Below are 15,079 nucleotides of genomic sequence, written 5' to 3'. Positions count from 1 at the left end.
TCTTGTTTCCTGTCCTTTTGGACAATGAGTTAGGTCTGATTTAGCTGTTCTCTGTATTAGGAAGTCTTAGTTACACCCAAAAGATGTGAATAAGCCAAATATGTTATTTTTTAAAATTTATATTTTGTGTATTTATTCACTCATTTATTCATTCATTCAATCATTTGCTCATTCATTTATAGTTAAGTAACTATTTTGTTTTGTAGTCAGATAGTGCAGGTCATTGCTTAAAGGCTGAAGTACAGAACAGGTGTCATGCACATAGAATATTGTTTGAGAATTTAAATCTGGATATTTAGGAAGGTAGAATTCCAGTTAATCTGATGATTATTGCAATTGAATCGGAAGCAACTGGCTTTTCTATTTATTTTCTTCTTTGTTTTTTTTCTGAGTAATGTCATACTTGAGAAGCCTGACTGTTTCTTCCTTATCCTCTTCAAAGCCATCACTAAGGTAAGGGCTCTAATTCACTTCTTTCTGATGTGTTTTAATCTTTGTTAAACCTCACCTGATCTAGTTTTAATTCCTTCAATTTGAATTGTAATTTTATTCCATTTGTCCTATTTATGTCACTGCTACATACCAGGAGCAGACTTTATTTTGACCCCCCCCATCACCTCCACCCCCAAATTTTGTCAGGGCATCTTGTTTTCTGACAGCTCAGTTCTGAGTGTCAATAGATTCATTTCTCTTGTTGGGCTGTTTTGTGGCTGTGGGCTGGTCAAACTCCATGGTCCTCAGCTTCTCCATTTGCAAAATGGGATAATAATACTTACCTCCCACACACCATGGGTGTTGTGAGAATTAGAAAGATAATGTTTGCAAAGTGTTTTGTAAAAGCATGGAGCCTTTCATCTAAGGAAGGAGCTCAGAGTGTTATTATTTTTGTTGTTACTGATGGTCATGTTCCCACATGGCTTTATTTTTATGGTGTACTTAAGTGCAACAGGGTTGAATTACAGAAATGAGAGATGGTGAAGATTTAGCAGGTCATCTAGTTCAAACATACTGTGGAATTCTTCCCCTACAACATGCTGTTTGTACTTTGCTCCTTCTATTTTTAAATGCAAAAGCATCAAACATTACATGGTCCATTTCTTCCTGCTGACAACAGAACTCTTCTAAAGAACAATTTCAATGGCAACTTTTGATCTAAGTGTTTTCTTAATGGCCCAATTGGAATAACTCTTCAAGTCTCTGCCAGGAGGATATTTTTGTCCAATGTGAGGGTTACAATTATTTTCAGGGCCTTTTTACTACTTTACACTGGGGAAATGGAGTCACAATCCATTAGCTCTCCTTCTGATGATGTTCTTTACAATGTTCATCCAAAATGTTCAGTTTAGGAATTTCCTAACCATTGGTCCATGGAGCAGACCGAATCTTGTTCAGAGATAACTTGTTTCAAATGCAGTTAAACGGCTTAAATTCAATTCCAGAAAGAATGTGTTAACTTCAATCTTGTGAACTGCACGTATTTTGCTATTGGCAGGTCTATAATCTATCGCTGAAGAAAGAGAGATTCTAGCAGCTGGTAGTACTAAAACATTCAGTACTAAATATTCATTGAATGGATAAATGGATAATTCATATTATCACATATCTAATTTATTGTTCCTTAATTCATTGAGATAATCATAGTCCTTTCTTAAAGGTTTATATATTAATATATGTAGATATTATATATTATATAAAATACATAGCTGTGAATACATTATATGGAAGTATCACTACCTACAATATAAATGCAACTAGTATCTTGACAAAGGGACCATCTACAATATATAGACTTTCAAAAAATGTGGAACATTTACGATGTATTAGGAGCTGAGAATATACTGATAAGCTAAACAAATGTATTTCTCTTCTGGCAGTACTTACTAACCACTTCAGGCAATGAGAATTGGTTCTGAAGATACAATGATTTCTTTTTACACCCCCAGTAAATGGTTTTCCATCCTTCTGCTATAGAGAGAGGAATCTAAGATTAAATCAATACTCCAAATATTTCTTTCCTTTTCTCCTACTTTATGGTAGTTTAATTATTCTCCATTAAACTAATCCATTGACTAAAACTAGGCTTTTATTTTATATGCTAATTATTATTGTTTTTAATGCATTTGTGGTGCCCAATAGAATCAACTTCATAATAGAATTTCTTTATAAATGAAAAGATTTTGTTTTTTATCAATCTCTAGATTTCCCAAATCCAAGGATTTGAGCAATAATTAGGCTTCCCTAATAAACAAAAGGATATGACTTTTAAGAGGGAACTCTATTCCAATCTCAAGCAGTCAAAAAACAAAAATTTTAAAAAAAAGAAAAAAAAATGAAACTCTCTCCTTTGAGGTATGTGGGAAATTAAGGAACACAACTTTATTCAAAAATGTTCAAGTTTTTAATCTGTTGAAACTGGACCAGAAAGCCTGTGACATTTGAAATCTTTTTGTGTGGCATATTTCCAGACAGTAAAATCATTGGTGGTCAACTTTTTAGGTGCTCTGCTCTTCAATTCCTTGTGCCTTTAACCTGGTTAGTAGCTAGGTAGTGAGATAGGTGAGGGTAATTAGCTTGCTGAGTCAGTGGGAAGGAGCCCTGTAATACTGAATAATTGTTTCTTTGATGTGTGGTGTGGTTAACATGCTTAAGATTCTTAACTCAGGACCATCTGTGTGTCAGATCTGGGAAGAGGAAGTAAAATCAATTTTGTATACCATGTAAAACATGAAATAGCAAATCTCAAAGTATAGACTTTACCATTCTTTTTCTTCACCTTTTTGTTCTTTTAAACTTTACACATTAGTTTAAGCACTTATCAATCAAACACATCAAATGAAATGATATCATTATAAGTCTGTGAATCACCTTACCTGCTATGATCCTTATTCCAGATAACATGGAACAAAAATCTGGACAAAAATATAAAGGCACAATGACACTACCACTTTAGAAAGTGAATGTATGTTAGCGTCCTTAGACTTATAACACTCATGTATCAGTAATGGGTTTAGTTTACTGGATATCAAATATTCCCTGACATTAGTCTCATCATGCTTTCATGTCTATGAGAGACATTCCTGCTAGGCCAAGCCCAGGGGTTGACTAAAGAGAATATAGAACCTAGAGTTGAAAGTCATTCATTTTGACCCTCTCTGTAATCACCAATTTATTACCATGAACTTTGGTGAAATGGAAAATCATTACATCTTTATAGATCTCAGCAGTTTAAATGGGAAGACCCTCTGGGTCTCTTTCCTTTCCTCACCTGCCCTCTTCCAGGTTCTGTTGCCTCTGATGCCCAAGAGAACAGCAACAAGCTGGGATTTGGAGTCACCATGAGGGACCCTGCTTTTTGAGCCTCATTTGTGGTTGAGGCACAGACTGATAAGGAAGTATGAGTTGCAGAGAGATGCAGTGGGAAAGAATGGGATTCCTACCATTATGTGGAAATTACAAAACCATAGAATGATAACTGTCATCATCACATGGATTTTGTGCCTCTCATATAAATATAATTAGCTAAGATTCAAATTCAAGTTAAGGCACATTTTTTCCCATCTCTACCACTGGACACCATAATTTTTGTTTTTTATAAAAACCAGCAGTAGCTTTATAGGCCTTTTCCCAAAGACAGCTGAATGGTATTTCCTGGTCTCTGACTAGGACCTAAACTTATTTGCAATGGCTGGGTGAAGTTGACTTGCATGAAAAGGATGTTTCCATATTGCATCCTTGCTGGGGTGAACTCGGCAGGTGGAAAGATGAACAGCAGCCCTTGTCTTCACAGGCAGGGCGCACTCCCCTGAGTTGACTAATATTTACCTAAGCTTCTCTCTACCCCTTCCTCCTCTCTCAGAGTTTGTTTTTCTTGTTGTCCCAACCTGGATGCTTCACCTACAGCTCCGCTTCCTTGGAATTGTTCTTGGCTCACCTTGTACATTTTTCATTTCCATGATTATTATATTTCTTAACTTGAATGCTTCTCTTTGTTCTGTAACATGGCATTCAACACTGCTTTCCTGCTCTCCCCCAGGATGCCCTTTGCTGTTTGTGTTCTTCCCACCTCCACAGATATGCAACAAGTTTCTTTAGCTAATTTCTTGGCTTATCCGGCCTTTTATATTTCCTTAACATGTTGTGTAGTTCAGCCTTATTTGATTTATCACCAGCACTTCCCCATACCTTTACCTTTCCATTTGCTCCTGTAGATGTGAATGTCCATCAGGAGAAACTGATTTTTATTCCCAATACAGAAACAGTATCTGAAACTTTTATTAAAAAAAAAAAACAAAAAAACCTTAGGACATCCCACAAACATGATCACTTTCATCGTTCATGTTATATCTATTAAAAAAACATAGATGGAAAACAAGCATTCAATTTTGAGATCAAAAACTGTAGTAAAGGCCAATTGTTTACATCCAGTGAATAGACAGTAATCCTGAGAGCTAGCTTATATCTTTTCTTAAAACAAAGGATAATATATCTTCCTATTCTACACTCTTCTATCTTTCGGAGGAACTATTCCTAATAACACAATTATGTTGTTTTGGCTCATTTCAACAATACATATATAATTCTTAATATTTGGAAGTCTAATAATTGGAAGACATAGAAGAATGGTCCTTGTCTTTGAGGAAGTGGGGAGACAGCCACAGTAGAACAGTATCCACTAAGCTCTATGACAAAAGTAAAAACAAGCGTCCTGAGCCACCGATACACTAGATGGTTGACTGGGTTGGTATAGAATTCTTTGTGTAGCTCTGCACTAGAATCACATGAAAAGGGGATGAACAGAAATGGGATTACTGCTTCTAGAGAAAAATCTCTGAGCCATATTCTCTCAATCCCTGGTCCACCACTTCATTGTCCCTTTTAAGCACAAAAGATAGCTTCTGTAGATTCTATCTTGCAAATTGAGAATGTGCTTTTTGCTAGGAGCTGCCTGAGTTTGGATAGTTGTGCATTATATAATAGAAAGTAATTATAATTTCAGCTCTCAAAGAGATGAGTTTAAAGATGATTATATAGCAAAATGATTGAAACTCCACTGGCCTAGAAATTGTGATGAAAATAATTAATGAAAATGAGAGAATTTAGGAAAACGTTTTCTGGATTTTAAGTTGTGTGTGTGTGCTTCACTGAAAAGCATATTGTAAAAATTATTCACAATGCCTTGTTTCCCAATGTTGTGATTAGTCTCCTGAGACAGTCACATGTGCTTATTTCCTCTAAATCAAGTATTAGAGAAGAGTGTTTCAGGCAGACCACCTTGAGGTGATAATTGCTTTTCTCAGGAGACAGTCACATGTGACAGGTCCTCTGGGAGGAAATGAATGAATTGCCTATTGTGCCTTAAAACTCAGACAAGAAATTTTAAAGGTGAATTTCCAAAGTGTTAAGGCTTAGAGTAATCACCGGAGTGTGGCAGCTAGCCTGGGGGGCCCGCCCTTCCTAGAATCAGCAAACTCTTCCCCTGTAGAAAATTACATAAACATTTGAAGATTTCCTTCTGCCCTCAGAATTCGATTTGTCTGCCAAGGTTATGGTCATTTGGGCTGGCCATTTGCAATCTCTATTAAGGCACTGGTGCCTGTGCTCTTTCCTGCACTTGCTTATTCATGATCTTGTGATTCTCTGAGTCTCTGGGGCCTCTTGGGTCAATTGCTGCGTCTGAGAGCTATCAGTAGGGAGGAAAGGACATACTTACGTCATTTCTGTCCAAATAGCGGGCCTCACTTTGGAGCTGACCCAGAATAGCGTCTACTCTCCCCAAGTAAAAGCCTTTTGCAAAATCTTGGTTGGGCAGAAACCCAGAGATTGAGTTGTAGGGATCCTTCTTCATGAGGACAAACAATAGATCTACGAAATATATGACATTGGCCACATGGCCAATTTTTCTCTTTCCTACTATCCCCATGCCATTCCTCATGTCCCACATCTTGATAGAACTTCTAAGTGTCGAGGAACACAAAGCCTGGGTAGCTTCACTCCTTCCTCACTTCTATTAAATAACTATTCTTGGCTCATTAACACCCTACTGCCATACTGCTTTCAGAAGTAAGAAGTATTTTCCTTCTCCAATAAGCAAATGGCTCAGAATTTATTTCTTTTTCTAGATGTTCTAATCTATTGCTGATTGGTTTACACTGAAAAATTCCAAAATGGAGTTTTGAGTATAGAATATTTATTATGGAGTGTGCTTGGGATCAGCATTTCTGGAGGGCTGGCAAAAGCAACATGTTTGGAAAGAAGGATCTGTTGAGCTGAGAAACACACCCAACAAGTCTTAGTCAACTCCACAGGGATCTCTGGAACTGGAATGGCCCCTCAGAGTTTCCCTGACTTGGGCCACGATGGCAGGCCTCTATATTCCCACAGAGATAAATCATCGGATGTGGGCATTCTTAACAAGGGTATTCCATGGGTGAGAGGGCTCTCTGTAGCTCAGGCAATCCCGAGGGGCTGAGAGCTGATGGCTGTCTGCTGGCAGCATTCCAAGTAGCTAGAATAGGAAGGAAAGAGATCTGGGTGGTGCACAGTGCCCATCAGAGCCTGCCCCTTGCTCCATTCCGATTCACATTTCAATATACATTTAGGAAGCAGCTCTTTAGGATTTGGGTGACTTCTCTTCCTGGATTAAACTACAAAGAGCATGTTAGTGAGACACACTATTGCCCAATACTATAGCTGGCCTCAGGCTCACAACTTATACTTACTGCCTCCTGCCTCCCTATTGTTTATATATTGATTCTATATATATTCTCACCTTGCATTTCTGTTGGTCTCATTTGCTTACCTGATGGTATGACCCATACCCTCAGTCTTAAGTGGTCTTAGCCTCTGGTCACTGTGCTCTTCTCAAACCATGATTTCTGCACTTGCCCATTTGCCATCATACTTGGGCAGGGGAGGACCAAGAGATGCCCAAGTTGATCACCAAGTGGATGACAGCCCTACTACCTGATGATTGGTCAATTACTCTGCCAAAATGACTATTCCTCCTCCTGCCAGCTGACTCCTGGGCACATGGATCCTGAATACCCAGGCTGTAGTCAGAGTTTATATTGTGTTCCTTGGCCAAAGTGTTTTACCTTTGAGAACCAGGGTGTCTAAATGCATAGAACCCAGAGTTGCAGAAAAAAGGATGCAAATGATTCAAGCAGGTCAGTGGTAAAGATGAGCAATGGGACAACTTTTGTTCTTACACCTTATTTCCTAGAACCATGTACTTATCCTTTTGGGAATATGACCCATATGAAGGGCTTTGATTCATAGAGCATACTAGCCTTAGAGGATAATACCTTATCCTAGGAAATCATTAGTCCTGAGCTAGAATTTCAGCTTATCCAGCCTTTTATATTTCCTTAACATGTTGTGTAGTCAGCCTTATTTGAAGCTGACTTGCATGAAAAAGAGGTTTCCATATTGCATCCTTTGGAAGGATATTCTGGTGCTCTGTCTCCATGGTTGTTTAGTGCCTCTTCCATGTTGGATGCTATCTGGTGGGCTTGATCATGTGATAAAAAGATTTTATAATTTGTGTCCACTTCTATGTGCTCATTTACATGTCTGTACCCTGGATTACCTTATCCCTGGTTTTCCTATTTTTTCTTTCCAGACCCTTATCAGCCTGCCAAGCCAACTGCCACTGTCCCTGAATCTATCTATGTATTCCCATCTTGTATCACTTCTCTTTCTACACAAAGTAGATGGCCAGGTGTAGATAAGTGACTTTGTGCTATTTCTTGGAGTCCTTGCTAGGATTCTAAATCCTGTGTACTGGAAAGGTATACTGTCTTTCTTCTCTTATAGACCTGTATGTCTTTGGCTTGGTTATCCTGAAAGTTAACCTTAGCTATGGGTAAAGTGTACAGAATGGGAGATAGGAGTATATGCTGAGGGAGGCCTCTGCATTTCCTTTTTGCAAAAGGGGAGTGTATTAGTTGTTGATGGTAGGGTACTTCTGCATCTGTATAAGGTTTGGGGAATCTTAGAATTTAGGATTTTTGTGGACTTCTATGTTAGATAATCTATCTGATGTGTCAAGGTCCTGTTCTTTCCTAGTTAGGGTCCCAATCTTGGCATGGAAGATCTATCTTAATTAGGAGCTAAAATGTGGGCTCAAGTGCAGCCTCAGCCAACATCACAGGGACCCTGTAGGCTAAAATGGCCCCTCATAAGCATCTTGAGCTGGGCCAGCGTGGTCAGGTCCTTATACTCCTGCATTGATGAGATACTGGGTGTGGGTGTCCTTGGGAAAAGGCATGACCTCTGATGAAAACTCTATGGCTGAGGGACTTCTTGAAGGTGCTAACAGTTAAAAGCTACCTGACAGCTCTCCAAGCAGGGGGCAACAAGTCCTCTATTGAATAGGGATCTAGACACAAGAGTAACTTGCAGTAAGATTGTGCCATTTTTCTACATGGCTGTGCCTTTGTACATTCCACTGTTTCTGTCCCAAATGATCTTTCCTCGACTCTTAATTCCTTTCTTAGCTAATTAGGGATGTCCTTCAAGCACTGGCTTCCCAGAGAAGCTTTTGCTGACCAAATTTTCTTTCTCACCATCCTTAACATCAAGTCTACTTGCCTAACAAACTCCCTGGCTGGTAAAATATTCTGATTGAGTCCCTATGACATTTTAAAAGTGCTTCTCTGTTAACTGCCTTAGTCTGTTTGGCTGCTATAACAGAATACCATAGACTGGGTGCCTTATAAACAACAGAAATTTATGTTTCACATTTCTGGAGGTTGGGAAGTCCAAGATCAAGGCACCAGGTTCTGGTGTCTGGGGATGACTGACTTCCTGGTCTATAGATTGCTGTTTTCTTGCTTTGTCCTTACATAGCTAAAGGGGAGAAGGAGCCCTCTGGGGTCTCTTTTATAAGGGCACAAATCCCATTCATGAGAACCCTGCTCTCATAACCTAATCATCTCCCAAAGGCCCCAACTCCAAATACCATCACATTGGGGATTAGATCCTAACACTTTAATTTTTCTGGGGGGTGGGGAGACAAAACACTTAGTCCATACATTAACACTTAATACACTGAGGTGTAATTGTGTAGTTACTTGCTTATATTTTACCTTGGACCATACATTTCTTGCTTTTTTCTTTTCTTTTTTAAAAATTTCTTGACAGTTATAATTTTTTCTTTCATTTTTATGTACTTAAGGACCAGAATGAATAGGAATATATGTATCACATTTATTAAATAAGTAAATGCTCCCCAAATACTGTCATTCACATCATAGTATAAGGACATTGGGCTAGAGTCAAGAGATACAATATGAGTTCTTATTTGGTTATAAACAGACAATAGATAATTCATTCAATCTCACTATATCTCAGTTTCACCATCTGTAAAATATAGAGAATTATACCCTCCCTACACTATATCATTATTATAAAGATAAAGGAAGATAAAATATGTGAAGGAATTTTGGGTAATAGAAGGGCTCTATGAGTGCCAGAAGTGATTACTGTTTATCCCTCTATCACTTTCTTCACCAGTGACCAGTGTTCACCTATGTTGCTACCTCTAAGTGTTTCATTTTCTCTTGTAACCCTCCAGGTTAATCACAGATACAGACTCCTTACTGTTGTTACAGTGTATCTGTTCTCTTCAATTCTTGTCTATATGTATATTTAGAAACTAGTGAAAGCATAAGCCAATGAAAACTGTCACCTCTAAAAGAACACCACAGAATAGCCAAAGGCTAGCCATAAATGGTAAAAGGATGATTGAGATACAGTTTCTAATTGTAGGGAACTGGTAGTCTTCTAGATGGAAAGAGACATATAATAGTTTAGGAGAAATAAAATGTAGGTATCTTATAAATGTAAGAACGCGATGGGATCTTGGTGCAAAGGAAGGAGTGATTGTGGTGGTCAAGAGGGCCTTCATTAAAGAGATGAACCTTGTGTAGAAGTAGGTCTGGTCCAGGCAGATAAGAAACTGAAGGACATCCAAGATGAACAGAGGCATTAAGGAGTAAGAAGGATGGAGGACTCTAAACTATGTGACCAGAACATAGGATAGATGGGACATGAGGAAAGAAAACAGCCACATCATGTGTCTCCACTTTGGTGTCATGAAGGCATTATGAGACATGTTACCTGAAAAAGCTTCCCATATCTTGCAAGAAAAATTCTTGCTCTTGTTACTTGGGTCTCAGTTATTGTGCTATGAGGAAACCATCTTTGTTTGTTTGTTTGTTTGTTTATGTAACTGTCTTCCAGCCTAGACTTTGGCCTTTATACTAAGGATTTTCTGTGTCCCCAGGTTTCATAATGGTAACTGGCACACACACAAAAATGCATATCCAGAGATGAATGAAAAGATGAACTATCTTAGCAATAGTTTTAATAAGCAAATCATTAGGGATTTAAGAGAGAGAGAGATTTATATCTTAACAAGATACGTTTCAGATGAAACATTACCAGAATTGGAATCTGAGGACTTGAATTCAAGTCCTGTAGGTCAGGTACTAGTTGTGCGATTTGAACCCATGGTGAACCTTGCTTAATTTCAGGTGATTACTTATACTTACACTCAGTATCTTTGCAAGAATGAAAACTTATGTTTGCACCCTTAATGTGTCAATACTAGATCCAGGTCTCCACACTCAATTCTTATAGAACTTTTATTGTTGAATTAATTATAGCTATATCCATGGGGGAAAGAACTAGGCTTAACCTGGTATAGATGACGAATTACAAAAAATCTGTTTTATTTACTTCTAAAATTTATTTATTTATTTAAAAATATTTATTTTAAAATAATTTTATTCATTTTTTAAATAAATAAATATTTATTTATTTAAATTTTTTTATTTATTTAAAAATAAATAAATTTAAAGTATTTGGGGGGCACCTGGGTGGCTCAGTCTGTTAAGCATCTGACTCTTTATTTTAGCTCAGGTCATGATCTCAGGGTCATGAGATTAAGCCCTATGTTGGGCTCTGTCCTGGGCTTGGGACTTGCTTAAGATTCTCTCTCTCTCTCCTTTTGGACCCCACCCTCCTTGCCCTCTGCCACCCCACACACATGCCATTCTCTCTCAAATTATATATATATACATATATATATGTATACACACACACTTAATTGAATTATAATTAACACACAGCATCATATTAGTTTTAGGTGTACAATGTAATGATTCAGCAATTCTATACATTTCTCAGCACTCATCATAATAACTGTATCTTAATATCCTTTTTCTGTTTCAACCCCTGCCCCCAACAATTACCAATTTTCTCTCCATATTACTCTGTCTTTGTTGTTGTGTCTTTTCCCCTTTGTTTGATTTGTTTTTAAAATTCCACATATGAGTAAAATCATATTTGTCTTTCTTTGTCTGACTTCTTTCACTTAGCATTATCTACTCTAAGTATATCTATGTTGTTGCAAATGACAAGATCTCATTATTTTTTTAATGACTCAATAATAGTTCATTATATAAATGTCCACACACATCACATCTTCTTTATCCATTCATCTGTCATTGGACACTTGTGCTGCATCCATGTCTTGGCTGTTGTCAATAATACTGCAGTAAACATAGGGGGGTAGATATATGTTTTTGAGTTAGTGTTTTTTTTTCCTTTGAATAAATACCCAGTAGTGGAATTAATGGATCATAAGGTAGTTCTATTTTTAATTTTTTGAGGAACCTCCATACTATTTTCCACAGTGGCTCTACCAATTTACATTCCCACCAGTGGTTCATGAGGGTTCCTTTTTTTCCCCAAATCTTCACCAGTACTTATTATTTCTTGTCTTTGATTCTAGCTATTCTGAAAGATGTAATGTCATATCTCATTGTGGTTTTGATTTGTATGTCCCTGATGATTACTGATGTTGAGCATCTTTTCATGTGTCTGTTAGCCATCTGTATGTCTTCTTTGGAGACATGTCCATTCAGGTCCTCTGACCATTTTTAATTGGATTATTTAGAGGGTTTTTTTGTTGTTGAGTTGTATAAGTTCTTTGTATGTTTTAGATATTAACCCCCTGGTGGATATATCATTTGCAAATATCTTCTCTCCTTCGATTAGTTGCCTTGTCATTTTGTTGATGTTTTCCTTTAGTGTATAAACCTTTTTATTTTGGTATAGTCTAAATAGGTTAATTTTGTTTTTTGTTTCCTTTGCCTTAGGAGACATGTCTAGAAAAATGTCTCTATAGCCCAGTATCAATAAAATGTTCATAGCAATCTATAGATTTAATGCAATCTCTATCAAAATACCAAAAACATTTTTCACAGAACTAGAACAAATCATCCTAAAATGTGTATGGTTTCACAAAAGACCCTAAATAGCCAAAGCTATCTTGAGAAAAAACAAAGCTGACAGTATCACAATCCTAGATTTCCAAACTACACTACAAAGCTGTAGTAATCAAAACAGTATTAAAAATAAAACAGTATGGTGGGGTGCCTGGGGGGCTCAGTGGGTTAAGCCTCTGCCTTCAGCTCAGGTCATGATCTCAGAGTCCTGGAATCGAGCCCCATATTGGGCTCTCTGCTCGGCGGGGGGCCTGCTTCTCCCTTCTCTCTGCCTGCTTCTCTGTCTACTTGTGATCTCTCTCTGTCAAATAAATAAATTAATAAATAAATAATTTTAAAAAACCCAGTATGTTAATAGCATAAAACAGACACATTGGTCAATGGAACAAAATAGAGAGTCAATAAATACACACAGTTATATGGTTGATTAATCTATGACAAAGGAGGCAAGAATATTCAATGGGGAAAAGACAGTCTAGTCTCTTCAATAAATGGTATTGGGGAAACTGGACAACTACTTTCAAAAGAATGTGACTGGAAGGCCTGTTGTAGTGCCCGAATGTTTATAGCAGCAATGTCCACAATAGCCAAACTATGGAAAGAACCTAGATGTCCATCAACAGATGAATGGATCAAGAAGATGTGGTATATATACACAATGGAATACTATGCAGCCATCAAAAGAAATGAAATCTTGCCATTTGCGACAACATGGATGGAACTAGAGCGTATCATGCTTAGTGAAATAAGTCAAGCAGAGAAAGACAACTATCATATGATCTCCCTGATATGAGGAAGTGGTGATGCAACATGGGGGCTTAAGTGGGTAGGAGAAGAATAAATGAAACAAGATGGGATTGGGAGGGAGACAAACCATAAGTGACTCTTAATCTCACAAAACCAACTGAGGGTTGCTGGGGGGAGGGGGTTTGGGAGAAGGGGGTGGGATTATGGACACTGGGGATGGTATGTGCTTTGGTGAGTGCTGTGAAGTGTGTAAACCTGGTGATTCACAGACCTGTACCCCTGGGGATAAAAATATATGTTTATAAAAAATAAAAAATTAAAAAAAACAAACAAACAAATAGCATGGAGGACATGGGGAAATAGAGAGGAGAAGGGAGTTGGGGGAAATTGAAAGGGGAGGTGAACCTTGAGAGACTCTGGACTCTGAAAAACAATCTGAGGGTTTTGAAGGGGCGGGGGGTTGGGAGGTCGGGGTACCAGGTGGTGGGTATTAGAGAGGGCACTGCTCGCATGGAGCACTGGGTGTGGTGCAAAAAGAATGAATACTGTTATGCTGAAAATAAATAAAAAATAAATTAAAAAAAAAAAGAAAAAAAAAAAAAGAATGTGACTGGACCACTTTCATACGCCATGCTCAAAAATAAACTCAAAACGGTCTAGAGTCCTTAAATATGAGACTTGAAACAATAACACTACTATAAGAAAACATAGGCAGTCAGTTCTTTGATATAAACTATAGAAACATTTTTTTAAATTTGTCTCCTCAGATCTGCTCTTAAATTGGACATGATGGAGTGCCAAAAGTTCAAGAGCTGAGCCACCTGAGTATGTATCCCCTCATAGCCTCTTGATTCTTTGACTTTATGCACATTATTTAATCTCTCTGCACTCCCATTCTCAACAGCACAATCAGGATTTGCTGATTCAATCATTCTTTTGACACTGGGAATTGCAGTAATAAATAGCATTATAAAACCCCTGTTTTTATGTAAGGTATGTTCTAGTGATGAGGATAATAGTACCTATTTTAGCATTGTGGTGAGAATTAATTAGGTCTTTATACATAAAGTACTTTGAACAGTGCCTGACATATAGAAAGTGCATAGTGACTATTAGGTATTACTATTATTATACAAAATACTGATTTGTGTAGACTTAAAATCTATGAGTATCTGTGGTATCCCTTTAGTTTTCAACATTGCAAGTACAATCCCTAAAGAAATGCAGTCCTCAACATATTAAAATTTAGTAACTTCTGTTTTTTTCTTTCTAGTGGGAAGACATCTCTCTAGTCCTATGGAAGTGGTTTTCTCAGGATCCTTGGTCCCAGCCTTGGTTCTCCTACCTCTGTCCTATGGCAGTGCCAGTTTAATCTCTCTGTAATGGTTCTGGGATCCTCCCCATTTGCTCGCTTCCTGTCTGTCTTGAGTTGTCTAAGTTCTCTTGTGTGATGCTCCCGTATACTCTCTAACCCTATCTCTAATTATCCAGGAACATTTTTCAGCTCTTTTCTCACACAGTGCTCCCTTTCATTACCACTCATTTGACCCTGAACTTTTCTGCTTTGAGTTGCAGACTTTCTTTCTCTTTTTGTTTTGTTTTGTTTTGTTTTTCAATAAATCCTTGTCAATAGGTGAGAAGGTTGGGCAATGATGATGTCTTGTATTTCTTTGCATTTTCCTAAAGTCCTTTGCACAATAGATACTTGTGTTTTAGGTAGGTAACAGTAGTTACAGATGGAATGAGTCTAAACATTGCAACTTACATGTTCTGTGAAACTAGATTGTAAAACGGTAGTGGGGAATGGGGAAAGTGGGCCTTCCCTGGCTTTTGTTGTTAGGACCGAACTACATGCAGTGGAAAAATCAACTTAGCACTTAAGGCGAGTTGCTTCTCACGTGTTAGATAATAGTTTTCATCTTGCTGCTCGAAGTGTTGAGCATGAACCAACAGCATCAGCAACACCTGGAAACTTATTAGAAATATGGAACCTCAAGCTTCACTGCTGTATTAAAATATGCATTTTAACAAGATTA

At 37.7% G+C, this 15,079-nt stretch overlaps 1 long non-coding RNA gene across 1 annotated transcript; it reads left to right on the top strand.

Annotated features, from left to right (window-relative positions):
- The first annotated feature begins 390 nt into the window (after window positions 1-390).
- Window positions 391-14,622, top strand: LOC116586345. The gene is made up of 3 exons (XR_004283994.1): window positions 391-453; window positions 13,811-13,868; window positions 14,317-14,622. It is a non-coding gene; the product is annotated as an uncharacterized LOC116586345 (long non-coding RNA).
- The last annotated feature ends 457 nt before the right edge of the window (window positions 14,623-15,079 follow it).

This window comes from Mustela erminea, chromosome 3 (assembly GCF_009829155.1).
Source record: "Mustela erminea isolate mMusErm1 chromosome 3, mMusErm1.Pri, whole genome shotgun sequence".
In the NCBI taxonomy this organism is placed as follows: domain Eukaryota; kingdom Metazoa; phylum Chordata; class Mammalia; order Carnivora; family Mustelidae; genus Mustela; species Mustela erminea.
This window is presented reverse-complemented; position numbering and strand designations above follow the sequence as displayed.